The sequence below is a fragment of the Mus caroli genome, chromosome 14 (assembly GCF_900094665.2).
Source record: "Mus caroli chromosome 14, CAROLI_EIJ_v1.1, whole genome shotgun sequence".
Taxonomy (NCBI): Eukaryota; Metazoa; Chordata; class Mammalia; order Rodentia; family Muridae; genus Mus; species Mus caroli.
Genome location: NC_034583.1, coordinates 67552696 through 67568481, shown reverse-complemented (window position 1 = coordinate 67568481; position 15786 = coordinate 67552696). Strand labels below are relative to the sequence as shown.

Here is a 15786-nt window from a genome sequence, read left to right as displayed (position 1 = left end):
CCAGGGCCTTCCCTGAGCCTTGCCATTGGTCAGCAGGAGGCATCCCAAGGCACTTGTCTTGGTTCTCCCAGCCTCAATCCTTTGACCCTGCTTTCTGGTGGTTTTAGTTAGTGAATCGCAGACTTGTGTCCTTTTGGTTTAAGCTGCACACATGGGGAGATGGGAAGCAGAGGAGAAAGCCCTTTCAAGGAACCCAAAGCTGGCCCTGCGCTGCCACTTTGAGGGCAGATCCCAGTGCTTCTGGCCCTTATGGCCGTGAAGACTACACACTCCTCAAGCCTTTTTCTTTGTCATCCAAACCCTTCTCAAATAACTTGCCTGCTGTGATGCTTTTCAGTGACTGAAATATATAAAGGGCGTGGTAGCTGGGTTTTAGCATAGGCTCTAACATAGGACCTCAGCCAGGTGCTCAGGACTTCCAAGTCTCTGTGAAACAATTTGTACATGTATATGTATGTGTATGTGTATGTGTATGTGTGTGTGTGTGTGTGTGTGTGTGTGTGTGTGTGTGTGTGTGTNTGTGTGTGTATGTGTATGTGTGTATATATACAGGTCTCTGTGAAACAATATATGTATATGTATGCGTATGCGTATGTGTATATGTGTGTATATACAGGTCTCTGTGAAACAGTATATGTATGTGTATGTATATGTGTGTGTGTATATGTGTGTGTATATACAGGTCTTTGTGAAACAATATATGTATATGTATTTGTGTGTGTGTAAAAGTTCTCAGTTCCCCCTTAGTACAGACAGTGAGGTTCAAAGAGGTTTGCTGGGGCCAACTGACACTTAAGCCAAAGCAATGGAGGGACAGTGTAGAGAACCCAAGGGCTCTATGGTTGTTCAGCCTACCCAGTAATGAGAGCACACAGCAGCAGCCATGCACCCAGGAAAAGGAATGTGATCGTTTAATTAGGAAGTAGGTCTGTGAAAATGCATTCTGATGACATCACTGGGGACACTGAGTGGGAAGTATGTGGCCTGGGGCCTCCACAGAGCACAGACACGACAGCACTCCAGGCTTCTTTGATCTTTTTTTAACAAACCGTTCCAGACACCAGGCTATGACACACTCGTGAAAGCAAGGGTTTATAGTGTTTTGTCGTGTTTGGTTTTATTTGTTATGAAAGGACTCAGCAAATCCGAAGGCTGTCCACCAGCAGAGGTGATGTCTACATTATAAGTCATCTGTCACAGCCCCTGCATGGGATGGTGCTGCTGGTCTGAAAGGATGTCCCAGGAGCATGCAGGAGGGCTCGGCCAGGGTCCCCAAAGCCCGCTGTCTTTTATCTTCTGATTAATTTTCTCATCCTGGCTTATGTGCTCTGGGTTTTAACACCCTCTGTGTCCATCAATGGCAGCTCTGTTAATGTGAAGAGAAAGCAAAGCCGGTCCATTTGAAATCACCGTCTCCTGGGTCTCACCGAGTGCTCCCCCCTCCCCCCACCGGAGCTGAAAATGCTCCCAACCTTGAGATTGAAAATTGAATGAAATTGCCTTAAAAAAAAATCATTGAGAAACATCTGGCAGCTGAAATTAAAGGTCACAGAAGTTTTGGAAGTTGCACCTGTCTGTTTCTCTCTGGAGATCTCCGCTGGCTCTTACACACAGGTCACCAGGGCCCAATTATGGATGCTCTTAGCACAGGCAATGTCAGCTGCAATTCTGACCTTGCCTGCATGTCTCCCTGCCTTTCTGCGAAGTGTCTAGTTACTCTTGCACTTGGATGGCTGGCTTAAGTTAGGACTGACAAGAAGGAGCTTTGTTTGAGCTCTGGATCCTTGCCGGACCCTAGAATTCACGGGAAATGGACAGGTAGAGATAAAGAAGATGGAAGGTGGACAGACGGACGAAACGCTCTCCGACCAGCAGCACCTGCATGCCTGTGCGCGCGCACTCACACACACTTTAAAGACATGGATAGAGGGGCCTAGAGACTCTGAGCACTTGATTAGGACTCCAGCTGCTTATCCATAGAATCAAGATCAGAAACTAGTTTTCATAAGACCTGGCCTCATGATCTTTTCCCCGCATCTACTCCCTGTTTGGAAGGCATTTAAATAAGCCAGTTCTTTGAGAAGCCGAGAACAAAGGAAGGCGGCTTTGCATGGTGTTTGATTTTAAGTGGTGCCCACAGTGAACATCAAAGAGAAACTTTTGCTTGGAGAGCCTCTCCACACTTCCTGTCTTCCACTGAATATAGCTCAAACTATACTGCATGAATCTGGGGGAGTCAGGACAGCCGCCTAGCTGCAATCTGCATTGCTGAGAGCCTACTCCCCTCCAAAGCAGGGATTTGCTCCAGGGGGCATTAGAACTTAATAACAAAAACAGACTCATTGTCTTCAAAAAGGAGCTCTCGGTTCTCAGACACCCCCTTACAAAATGCAAAAGGGTCAGAGCAGGAGAGATCTGAGCACACAGTACTATGGAACCCACAGGGTTCCTTCCCTACAGCTGACCTCCTAAACAAGCCCAACCTTGGCCAGGCTTTGACTGTGGCTAACTAATTAGCTAAACTAATCTGTAGTTTCAGCAGTCACCCCTCATGTCAGCTCCATGAACACAGGTTTACTCTTGTTGCACCCCAAGTGCAGGACACCCAGACACTACATAGCTTTGAGAACAAGCTTTCAGCGTGTAGGCTGAAGCCAATAATCTTTCTTGTCTATACCAACTTTCCCCATTTTAAAAGATGTATAGAATTTGGAGATTGTTGTCTTGATCTCATTTGAGAAACAGTGCTAGTGAGTGTCAGAGAGCCTGAGTTTCACAATTCTCCCGCTTTTCTGTGTTCTCCTGGCAGACTAGCAGATGTCCTAATACTTAACAGACACACCTTGAGGGACCATATGAGAAAAGGCATGGAAAGATGGTAGGTGGCTACTGTTTGTTTCTTCACTTGAACTGTTTTCTTAAGATCAGTTATGTGGCCACAGGCAGAGATGGCTCAGAGAGCACTGGCTCCTCTTCCAGAAGACCTGGGTTCTGTTCCCAGCACCAACACGGTGGCTCAAAAGCTCCTGGAACTCCAACTCCTAGAGTATATGCCTTCTCTGACACCCACACACTTATGCACACAACAACACAGGGACAGACAGACAGCCAATGCATACATATACATGATTTAAAATCAAATAATTTTTTTCTTAAGAAAGAAAAGAACAGCCAGCAGCCGGGTGGTGGTGACACACACCTTTAGTTGCAGCACTCGGGTGGGAGGCTGGGGTGGCAAAGGCGAGTGGAACTCTGTATGTTTGAGGCCAGCTTGGTCTACATAGCGAGTACCAGGACAGCCACGGCTATACGGGAAAAACCTTGTCTTGAAAGAAAAAAAAAGAAAAAGAAAGAATAAATGGATGGAAGGAAGGAAGGAAGGAAGGAAGGAAGGAAGGAAGGAAGGAAGGAAGGAAGGAAAAAAGAAAGAAAAAAGAAAGAAAAAAGAAAGAAAAANAGGGAGGGAGGGAGGGAGGGAGGAAGGAAGGAAGGAAGGAAGGAAGGAAGGAAGGAAGGAAGGAAGGAAGGAAGGAAGGAAGGAGCAATTGTGTAAGATGGTTTTATTTTACTCATGCTATTTTATATGAAGTTGACTGTGGTATTCAGACTCAGCTGTGATACCAAAACAGCATGGTCTACTGGACCCTTCTGCTGGCTGAGTCCTTTCCCACAAACAGGCATTGCAACCTCGTAAAGATTTCACTGTATCTCCAGCAGCAAGCCCTTCCTGGAAAAAGGCCAAAGATCTTCCCAGATGTTAAACTGACTTACACTATCCCTAAAGCTCACGCTGCATCAGCGTAAAAGCCTCTGGCTAAGGCCCCTCCCAGAACACCAGCCCAATTCAAAACCACAGATGCTTGGCCTGACATCAATCCAAAAATCAGAAAAGCCACAAGTAGCAACATAGGTGAAGAGCTTACGTCTAAGTATATGCATGAATTTACTGAGTCTTAATACATAAGGGGTCAAGAGCAATGGCATCATATTTATCTTACCAAAATGAACAATAAGAAAAGGAAAAGCATTAAAGATCTAGAGATAGGACCCAGCTTGTGCCACCTGGATCTTCTTGAGTGCCACACTTAGCTGAAATCTGATTAAAACAAGACATTATCTATGTTAGTTGATGTGGTCCTGTAAGTCAAGCTTTGGGGGGTGTTTTAGTTAGGGTTTCCATTGTTGTGAACAGGCACCATAACTGAGACAACCCTTATAAAGGACAACATTTAATTGAGGCTGGCTTACAGGTTCAGAGGTTCAGTCAATTATCATCAAGGCAGGAAGCATGGCAGCATCCAGACAGGCATGGCACTAGAGGAGCTGAGAGTTCTACATCTCATGTTCCGAAGTCAAACAGAAGAGGACTAGCTCCCACACTAGCTAGGAGGAGGGTTTCAAAGCCCACCCCCACTGTGGCACACTTCCTCCAACAAGGTCATACCTCCTCCAACAAGGGGACACTTCCTAATAGTGCCACTCCCTGGACCAAGCATATTCAAATCACCACAGAGATAGAAATACTGTAAGTTCAAAGTCTGCCTAGGCTACCAAGTGAGTTGAAGGCCAGCCTGTGCAAAATAAGTGAGACCTTGTCTCAAGACTAAAAATAAAAATAAGAGGGCAAGCAAAATGTTTGTACTAGTGCAAAAGTGGCAAGCCTACCATGCATGGGGGTAACTGCCTCCTGATAGGATTTGAGGCCGGCTGCACAGTGGGCAATCCATGCCTGGTACTGTTAACCTAGTTACAAGTCCTTGACTGGGGAGGTCATAGACCCTGAGGGAGGGGAACTGACTACTGTTGTTTTGTTAAGTGTACATACAGTCAAATGTTTATGCTTATGCCCATAGATTAGGGATGCTGTCAGCTCTGGTCAGAAAAGGTTCTGTTGCTGTAGGTAGCAGGTAACTATTGACGCAGACTCGAGGCTGAGATTAAGTGGCTCCCAAGGGTTTAGTCCTAAACGGGACATCTAGATCCCATGTTTGGGAAATAGAAGAACGTGAAACAGACCAAAGGTAAGAGGAAAAGGCTGGGAAGGAGCATTATGAAACACTGACTCTTGGACATCACATGAATATTGTAACAGACTGAATCCATCAGGACATGGCTTGGTGGAACTCCTGGGAGCCTCCTAGGACCTCTGAATCAGTGATGGTTTGCTGGGAGAGGGAAGAATCTCCTTACCAGTGACACAGCCCTGGTAAGTTGCCCTTTCTGAGGTAAATAACCTCTCACACACGTTCATGCAAGTACACATGTACACACCGAAGACACATGTACACACCGAAGACACATGTACACATGTACACACCAAAGACAAGAGGAGGAGGAAGACTTGCTCAGAAGGAGTGACTCATGATGGGGACAAGATAAGAGAGATGAGGGGGAGACACACAATAAACCGACATTATGTAAACCTGTGAAGAATAAATAATATTAAATGAAATAAATATAAATAAATGGGTCAAAAATAGAGCTCATTAGAAAAGTGTCTGCCTAGCTTGCACAAAGACCTAAGTTCGAGGTTTAACGCTGGTGACAAAGGTGACTACCTGAGAATACAATCATTTCCACATCCTCTCAAGGAACGCTGAAATGGCCAAGGATGTCCCACTTGACATAAAAAGAACAGCTGACGCAGCCTGGAATTTGCTAGATCAGATGTCTTCAGAGAAACTTGAGTTGAGAATCTGACAGTGTGACTTTGAACAAATTACCTATGTAACCTCAGCATCAGCTTCTTTCTATATCCAATAAGGGCGAAGAAAACAGTGCTGTTTAAAAGTCACAGCGAAGCCGGGTGGTAGTGGCGCACGCCTTTGATCCCAGCACTTAGGAGGCAGAGGCAGGCAGATTTCTGAGTTCGAGGCCAGCCTGGTCTACAAAGTGAGTTTCAGGACAGCCAGGGCTACACAGAGAAACCATGTCTCGAAAAACCAAGAAAAAAAAAGTCACAGCGAGTGCCTGCCAGCCCCCTGTGTCATCAACTAAGCTAGATAAATAGGATAGCAATAGCAAGAAGCATTCCTCTAACTGTGACTGTGACCTTCGCTCTTCTGAAAACACACCCTTGACTTGTGCAAACACTTGACTTCCTCTCTTCCATGTATAAGAGATGAGCTGCCAATATTTCTCAACCTCGTCTGAACAATTTTTCAGTAGAAAAATTTGTAGAAACCAAATTTGCTGTATTCACTTGTCCACAGCTTTCAATGGTCCAAACTAAACATTCCTATTTAATACAGGGTTTTCTTTCCCAACAACTCAGGACACACACACACACACACACACACACACAGAGAGAGAGAGAGAGAGAGAGAGAGAGAGAGAGTTGCTTACCTCAGCAATTCATTTCTCATTTTGGTTTGGGCCACAGCCAGTTGGTAAAAGGTTTCAGCGTGTGTGTTTACCGCCTCTTTGTTCTCAGGCATTTCTGAGGCCTCCTGGCAGCTCTCTGGTCTGCAGCAAAGCCTTCCAGGGTTGCAAAGTCCAGACAGATCCCAGGCTCTGACACTGCCTTGGGCTGACAGAGAACAGCTGGAAGTCGTTCATCTCCTAAGCCAAACTCATGCCCAGATCTCTAGGCAAGTTTGAGGCAGGAGCTGGGCCTCTGGCCCCAGGAGCTAGCTTTACTAGAGCTGTTTAACAATCATTACACACCAGCTTCTGGACTCTAACTCAGATTTTACTCAACATTTGCCTCTCAATTCTCCTCATCTCCAACAAGAAATCAGAGGACTATAGTTGGGCTGCTGTGTGTATGCCCATCATATTTGCTTTTCAGTAATAATGCTACACATTCCAACTTCCAGGAGGCCCGGGGATCTCTTTCTACCTTCACCACCCGAGTGTCGCACCAGTCTGAGCCTCCAGTCCGGATCCCGGTTAAGGGTCCTACTGTGATTGAACTTGAGCTTATAGCCTGTCGCCAAGTCGGGTAGCCACCCATCATCAATAAACCAAGTAAAAGAGCCAAATTAATAGTGGAGAGAGAGCAAAAGGGGGATATTTTCTCCATATGGCCAATTTGGGAAAAGGAGCAGAGATTCAGTGATGCCCCAAGTCTGTCTTTGGAGTCCTGAAGTTAAAGTTTAAAGAGGGTAAGGATCGTCACACTTAAGTAGTCGGATCAAGGTGTGGTCTTACCCACCACTGACCCATCCCTGTCTGAGCCTCCACTGGTGATCTGACACATTGTTAAAATTGAATGAAATCTCTTGTTCACAGTTGAACTTTTCCTTCCAGTATGAGATTCCTGGGGAAATTCTCATTTATTTAGGGCCCATTGTTGTTTAATAGTCTGATGGATTGAGAGACGCTATGTTTCTTTAGAAATTCTTCAGCTGCACTTCTCTAAGCCTGGATGTAAGAAAATCAATTCCATCCAAGCTGAAGTCCTCTCCAGCTCTCTTATCTCCCTGCAGCCATTATAGCATTTAAATACATACCTACATTTAAATACATACTGTGGCAAAGATAATTCAAAGATTGTATGACTCTACAGTCAAAGATACCACCATTTAGCCTTCAACTGACCAAGATCCAAAACTGATTTGGCCGTTGTCTGGTGTTCTGGGATCTTGAACCAACTCTATCATCTCCCTTTGCCTCAGCTCTCCCCTAATGTAAAGCAAGGATTTAGACACCTAGATCTGGCATAGACAGAGGGAGTAGCTAGGAAAGGCCTAGTCCACGCTAGTGGTCAGTATCGAAAGTCTAAATACAAATTCTGCTAGACTCTGTTCTCCTCAGCACAGTCTGGGTTTGTTTCAGTGAACACCCCACAGGTCCCGGAAGTGGCCATGGACTGACAAGTTTCTGTGGGAGGTTTTACACCTCTGGTATATTCTCAACTTTGAGAGTGGTAAGACTGGAAGACTGAATAATCAATTTGACGAACACATCTTCAACATCAAGCATGGTTGAAGCACAAATCTGTGGGAGGGGAAAGTCCCAGCTTGCTGTCCTTTCGCTGAACTGGGAGACGGAGACACTGGTTAGCTGTCATGGTTACAGTGTGAGCTGGGAGAGACTGTCACAGAAACACAGTAAAGTGGATCGCTGGAGAGGGATGAACAAGCTGGAACAGCCGGAAGAGGACAGTGGGAGCAAAGTCCAGATGGGATGGGCAAGCAAACACACAATCCAGCAAGGGAGAAGCCAGCTCTCGAGAATGAGGGAGGCTTCGGTGGGCATGGAAAGATGTGAGAATAGGCACACCTGCTCTCTGCTGTAACAGAACGGCTTAGGCCTCTGGCAACTCCAGCCAGCTTAGGTCACCACTTCCAGTGTTCCACTCAAACCCACCCATTGAGCGCTGGGGGTTGGGGTGAGTCTGGAGGATAGCAATGCGACAAGAGTAGAGTCCTTACGTGATTTAAATGGTTCTCTCCACTCTCAGTTTTCACTGGAAGCAAACGTCTTTATCTACACAGTGAGACTCTTTTTATTTAAATGTTCCAACATCAGTGTACGTCACCCTGTCATGGAGATTACCTAAAAATGCTCTTCCAGTAAGGGGCTATTGCCATATCCTATAAGGAGACACAGAAGACAACTTTTCTGAAATCCACTGGACTCCTCGCACATGGCAATGAACATCGTGAATGTATTTTCCCAGTTTCCCTGTGGCCCGAGCTTGACCTCTGTTTGGCACCCTTTGCTCCAACTAGGAGACGGTGAGCTACAAAATCTCACCATTGCTTCCTGAGAGATGAGAGAGATCATGTCACATCACACCAGAAGGAAACATCTGACAGGTAAAATACACAAGTCCCCCCTAGCCATTCTCTGTCATTCCTCTCCATGAGAAAAACAAACAAACAAACACTAAAATCTATCAGCGATTTTGGGGTGAAGGGTGGATAGAACGACTGCCTAATTTCACTCAGCAACAAGGAAACAACCCTGAAGAAATGTCCTGAAAGAAGTGGCTTCTTTTTTGAGGGTGTGGGGGGGCTTTTTCGAGACAAGGTTTTTCTGTATAGCCCTGGCTGTCCTGGAACTCACTTTGTAGACCAGGTTGGCCTCGAACTCAGAAATCAGCCTGTCTCTGCCTCCCAAGTGCTGGGACTAAAGGTGTGAGCCACCATTGCCTGGCTACAAGAAGTGGTTTCTTTTGTACCACCAATGATACCGTCTCAGAGTTCTCTGGAATAGCACCTTCTTCCAAACTATTGCCGACTTACCTTGAGGCCAAAACCAGGCAGGATGTCCTGTACACGCTGATAGAAACTGCACACCACAGTCTTGGCCATTGAAGCATCTGACTGTTGACAATTCCACATTTTACATAAGAAATCTGAGATGCTCTGTCAGATGCCAACAAGTTCCTCAGTAGAAAAGACAGAAAATTAGCCACCTTATTTATCCATCGCCCTAGTGAGCTGAAGGTTCCATAATGACTTCAAGAATGTAACACATCCAGTCCTCAAAGAACCCTGGTGGGTGGTCAGGGTCCTAGGAGAACACAGCAGAGGTCTAGGATGAATATTAAAGTGAACAGTATATTTAGTCAGCAAAATCCCTCTGGGCATAGCTGGCAACCAGACTTCTACACTGAAGTCTACACTTTCTGTCACGATGACACTACAGAAATGTTCACACGAGAAAGTGAAAGGCTCAAAATGCCTTGGTAAAAACTGTTCAGTTGTGAATTCTTCAAACCTCCTCCAAAGTCCACAAATAGTTGAGTGGTGGCTTCCTGGTTCCAGTTTGTCCTTCCTCGCTCTTATTGAATAAATCCATTAAACGCCCACCCTGCTCTGGGAAAACAACCCTGCACAAACAATGGGCCAGGCAGAGTCTTTGTAACACAAACCCAGCCTGCCCAGAAGGGAAAAAGCCAATTGAAAGACACAATGCAGGGGGTGATCTGGCAGGGACAATAGAGCATCCCGCTCTTGCCTTGAATTCCCCTGGTTTTGATGTCAGTGCCCAGGCCCTGGGCTCCTTCCTCAGTAAAATGCATAGATCTCAATCTTCGAGAGGGTGATGGAAAGAGAAAGCATGACTCTGAGACAAGTTCTGGGCCAGCAAGGGGCCAGCTGTCACTGCACAGCTGTGCTCCATGAGGTGACCCTGTGAGCACAAACCCTTCTAGGACAGCACCCTGGGAACAGCCCTGGCAGAACTAAGACACAGAGACTCAGGGAATTTGGCCTGGGTCTTTGATTTGCAGTACTGGATATTGAACCTTGGGACTCCTGTGTGCCAGCAAGAACTCTGTCATTAAACTATCATATCCCAGCTCTTTTTTACTTTTTTATTTTGAGGGATTGTCTCACTAAATTGCCCAGGCTGACCCTAAACTTCCTCTATAGCCCAGGAAGGCCTTGAACTTACCATCCTCCTGCCTCAGCCTCCCAAGGCTTATGGTTACAGGCCTCCCATGTTTGGCAGCCTTACCTAGTTATTAAGCGGTAGGAAAACTTCCAAAGGAAGTCTGGTGGCAGTAGAAAGCATCTTGTATTTTCAGAAAATTTTGTATTTTTTTCCCAAGTGATTGCAATAGTATGGCCTCGTTCATCTCCCTCTCCCTAATGTTCCACCTATGTGCTCTCAAAGAAAGACAGCCATCATTCCAGTGGTGGGCCTGGGGAGTGGGCAGTGAGTCCCACCAGGCTGAGACGTCAGACCATCTCCACTACTGCCACTCAACTTGTCTGGATAGGGTGACCAGAGGCATGAGGCTAGCCATGACCTGCACCATGTCTACAGCACCCTGGGATTCAGGATCTACCTGAGGCAGACTATGTTAATTGACCCAGAGAGCCAGGTCCCACCCCCTTCTCACTCCTACCTCCAACTACAGAGGCTACAGCTTAATGGTTCCTTTCTTGAGGCTAGGTGATAACAGGTGACCCCCTATTCTGCCTACGAAATGGGATCAGAAGTCTCCCATAGGCTTTCCTGAGAGAACAAGATGATCTTAGCTGCCACACCCCTTCTGTTTCTACCCTCAGTTTCTGTCTTGACTGTGCCCTGGGTGCACAACTCTCTTACAAAGGAGGAAATGTGATTTGGGGCTCACCAACTTCATAGCCCCTGCTCCCAACTCTGACTTTCCACACAGCAACAATCAACAGAAAGAAATGTGAGGCAGTAAGTAATAGAGACAAGAGCACTGGGCTCAGCTGCTCTTGCTGCGTTCTAGTGGTCCAGCATGACCTCAGCTCATCAATCCCCTCAAGTCTTCTTCTCATTTGTGATCATGACTGAGTAAAAGCTCTGAGGCACCCTCCAATGTTCCAGTTCTATACTTAGGAATCTAGAATTTGAACATTCTCTAACTGGTTGCTAAGCCACTCTATGCCCAAAGCAAAACTGCATCTAACAGACCAGAACCCTATGGAAACAGCCATCAAGTGACCCAAGGATGTCACCATTCTCCCCCCTGCTGTATAGTACTGTCCTGACACACTATGAACCCAAGAGTCCCTGTATCTTCTCAAGACATAACAAAAGTTCCAGAATATAGTGCGCAGGTCTTAGAGTCTGCTACAATTTGGATTCCAAAGAAAGAAATCATAAACCTTCCCCCACAAGTCATTTAGGTGCTTGGGCCCGCAGCTGTACATCTGAGTTCAAAATAAATAAATAAATAAATAAATACTCCTTTACTTCTATCCAATGTTATAGTGAAATCATGTAAACAAAAGTTCTTTTAAGTGACAAGAATGTCCTTCATTTCTAGGGTCTGGCAATGCTCAGTGAAGTCTAACAAGACAACCAACTGTGATCTTGGCCTGTAAAACACCCATAAGCCACTCATTGTACACAGTGAAGAGACTCCATAGAAGGTAGGTCTGTGATACTGTCATCTAACTACACTCTCTGACCCATTTCTGTGGGTGCTCAAACTTCACTTGGTACGGGAAGAAGTCTTTGTGACATCCAACTTTATGCTCTTTCCAAAACCCAAAGGCAACAATGGAGAAACAAAGGGGAAGGAGAAGCTCAGAACCACTGAGCAGGTCAGAGACAGCAGTTACACACACACACACACACACACACACACACACACACGCGCATGCATGCCCCAGGCCGACCACCCTACACCCTGCCCTCCCAGCTCTGGGCAAGTCAATACAAAATAAGACACTAAAATCAGAAATATGTCCTCCTTTCCAGAACAGTCTGTGAATTGTCTGTTTCTTCTCATGGATGGTGGCACTGGTATTTGGATCTGTGACCTCAGATGAAATGTTACCATCCAAACATCAGGAGAAGTCACAGAAAGATAGGAGAGCCAGCAAAGTAGGGAGTTGGTTTACTTTTTTCTTTTTTCTCTTTAATATATATATATATATATATATATATATATATGCTTTCAATTTTATAGCTCACTTTGTCCTGCCCTATTTTCTCTCTCCATTTATTTATTTATTTGTTCATTCATTTATTTATTTTTCTTGCATCTCCTTGATTTTCTGAGGCCTTAGGTTCTGGTGGGTCCTCTGAACTTTTGCCGATACCTCATGTTTATCAGATGGAATCCTGTGCTACAACCTGCACAGGCTTTTCCAAAACAAAGGGGGCAGCCATGTCCTCCACTCAGTAATTTTCCATCTTGTTCACACTTCTAGGTTCAAACCCAGAGCTTTTCTTACCCAGAACATAACCTACTTCTCCAGGATGTTTAGAAGCATGGAGCTTTTTGATCCTTGGGCCTGGTTGCTTCCCGTAGCTTCAGATGGGGGAACTGCCAGGCAAGTGTGAGATGCTGGGATCACAGTGGATCTAGGCCTGCATGAAGTACTGGGAACAAAATGTCTCCACTCCCTCCTGAGATCTCTCCCACCATTGTAGGTAAGACACTGCCGTTACTCCTTTCAAGTCATCATTGTCTACCACCATATAACTTGCTTTTAGCTCAGCTGTTCTCTAGGGTCTGTTGTCTGATGGGAAGGTTTGTCATCACTGGGCACAAGTCAACTGTAAGAATCAACATGAGGAGGGAGGCTGGCACAGTGGTTACACGGCCAGGATTTGGGTAGCAACTGGATTCAGTCTTAATTCTGCCTCTCTCTCTCTCTCTCTCTCTCTCTCTCTCTCTCTCTCTCTCTCTCCCTGGCATCTCAGATATGTCTTTTTTTTCTCTTTCATTTCCTGAGCTGTTAAGTAGCCAGTGCTAATGTGGGTTGTTAGTTTTGTAGGAACCTATAAATAATTTCTTATTATATGCCTGCCATTTAAAGGTTCCTCAATAAATGCCAATAAGGAAACAAAAACTACTTCTTGAATACTTTTCAGAGCCAGGCATTCAGACTTGGCCAGCAAGAACATTAAACAACCTGGCCAAGGACATGAGGCTATTGAGAGACCCATCCGTGGTAGTATGTGAACCCAGGTCTGTCTGATCTGAAGTCTTACATGAAGGCCTGTGTGGAGGGCACAGGGAAGGGGCAAGAAAACCACACTCAAGGAAGAATCCTGGAAGGGCGCTTAAGGAAGGCCAATGGAAGCAGGAGTTGCCAGTGGGAGGATCTTTGATGGAGGGAGGATAAAGCTCAGTCATTAAAATGAGAGAAATACCCTTTCTGAAAAGTGCTAGAAGAGCGTGCCATTGATACTGTCAGCTGATCAATCCAACTGCTGCACCAAGTCCCTTCCGCATCCCCACAGAATCTCCATCGTAATAATGCATCTTCAGTGAACAGGGAGGCATTCCTCTTGCTACTTGCTTACTGCACTGAATATTTGTGTCATCCCAAATTCATATGTTGCAAGCTACACATCAAGGTGATGGTGTTAGGAGGTGGGTCCCTGGGAGGTGATTAATGCCTTTCTAAAAGAGACCCATGGAGTGGGGGAAACACACTTTCTCCTTTCCGGGATGTGAGGGCAAAGCAACCAGACAACCTGTGAGCCAGGAAAGGGGCCTCGCCAGACACCGCCTGCAAACGCCTTTACTCTGCAGCCTCCTTCCAAGCAATACATTCCTCTTGCTTATCAATTACCCAGTCAAAGGGATCTTGTCACAGCTGCCTGAACGGACAAAAGCAAAGCTGTTAGGAAGAACTGGGGGAGGGTGTGGGGGAGGGCTATTCTTAGCTGTCAACTTGACTATATCTGGAATGAACGACAATCCAGAGGAGGGCACACCTGTGGGAGATTTTCTGCTTGGTTTGAAGTGGGTGAACCCGCTGCTAGTCCGGATGTTTGAGGTAGGGAGACGCTCGCCTTTGATCCAGATCTTGAGGCGGGAAGACATAAGCCTTTGATCCGGATATTAAGGCTGGAAGACGTAGGCCTTTAATTTGGATCTTGAAGTGCGAAGGCACATGCCTTTAATCCAAATCTTGAGCAGGGCAAAGACACACCTTTAATATGGGCCATACCTTCTGCTGGAAGTCTATATTAGGACATAGAAGAAGAAAGTTTTCGTTCTTGTCTGCTTGTCCTTGCCTTGCTAGCACGACCATTGCATTAGAGCCTACTTCTTCAGGATTCCAGACTATACTGAAGACCAGCTGAAACCCAGCGTTGTGGAACTGAGCAACTTCTAGATTCTTTAGATCGATAGATAGATAGATAGATAGATAGATAGATAGATAGATAGATAGATAGATAGATTCATTCCAGAAGTTCTGTGACTCTAGAGAACCCTGACTAATCCATAGTACTTCCGGAAAGAATTTTATTTCTTAAAAATAGAAATCTAGTATTTTAGATGAAGAAAGGGCCTTCTGTCTTTGCTTGAGGAAGTTGAGAGTGCTTGTATGAGGAGTGGTACAACAGACACTGTAAAGCATGAGGACAGCAATCCTGCAAACACCAGAGCCCGGCCACTCTGGGCATCATCTTCAGCAAACATTAAACTCCACCCCGGTCCCCCTGCCACAATCGACCCTCCTATTCCAGCTTGAAACAGAAAGCATTCTTGAAGTGTGTGTGTGTGTGTGTGTGTGTGTGTGTGTTGGTGTTGGGGAGGAGCTGAGCTAGCCAAACCTTCTCATCAAAATAAAAGTTTCTCCATCCCCAGTCTCACAGCACGGCCAGTGCTCCACTCTACCAGATGTTTCCAAAGTTTGCTGGTTACACAAAGTTCTTCTTCCCCTTTTTAGAACCTCCTGACCACAATCACTCCACTAATGATAAGCTATTTAAAGGCACCAAGTAGCCTGAATCATTTTTATATCCACTACTCTCCCCACCCTGCCTGTTAATGATGACTCCTTGGACTATTTCTGTCCTGAGTTGTCATGCCTACTATGGACTAGACAAAACAAACCACCTTGCACGCACGCATGCGAGCACACACACACACACACATAGTCACACGTTTATTGACTTGAAACAAGAACCAGCAAGCCAGAATTACTGTGTACCACTCAAGATCTGAATGTACCAAAAGGAAGTGGGAGTGATCCGACCAGTGTCAAGATACTGAAAAGGAAACCAAGGCCCAAGGAAGGAGAGGAGAGAGAGGCAGGGAAGACCAACAGCGGCAGCTCTGGGCTTGACGTCTGTGAGATTAACTGCTCTGGTATGACAAGCGGCCTGCCATAATCAGTTTTTGTAAAAGCTGCTCTCCTAGGTTGTAATCAATTAAAGCATGCAGTGCTTATTCTCAGGCTTTCCTATTCTGGGACTGGAGGGCTCCAGACTCAGCTCACACACCTATTCCTTGCCTGGCACAATTTACATATCAGTCACACTGATTTTGGGTGGTCAGGCAGAGAAGGGATTAATGGATGGCTGTGCCCGCAGAAGTCAGGAAAATGCCATGGGAGGCAGTACCAGCCACAAGTGGCACCTGACTGCACCAGAAACAGT

At 45.8% G+C, this 15786-nt stretch overlaps 1 long non-coding RNA gene across 2 annotated transcripts; it reads right to left on the bottom strand.

Annotated features, from left to right (window-relative positions):
• Positions 1 to 1110: 1110 nt before the first annotated feature.
• Positions 1111 to 11196, bottom strand: LOC110309846. Of its 2 annotated transcripts, XR_002379753.2 has the most exons (4): positions 11039 to 11196; positions 9195 to 9338; positions 6346 to 6529; positions 1111 to 1366 (listed from the first exon to the last, which is right to left on the bottom strand). It is a non-coding gene; the product is annotated as an uncharacterized LOC110309846 (long non-coding RNA). The 2 variants fall into 2 exon arrangements; XR_002379754.2 differs by lacking the exon at positions 6346 to 6529.
• Positions 11197 to 15786: the final 4590 nt, after the last annotated feature.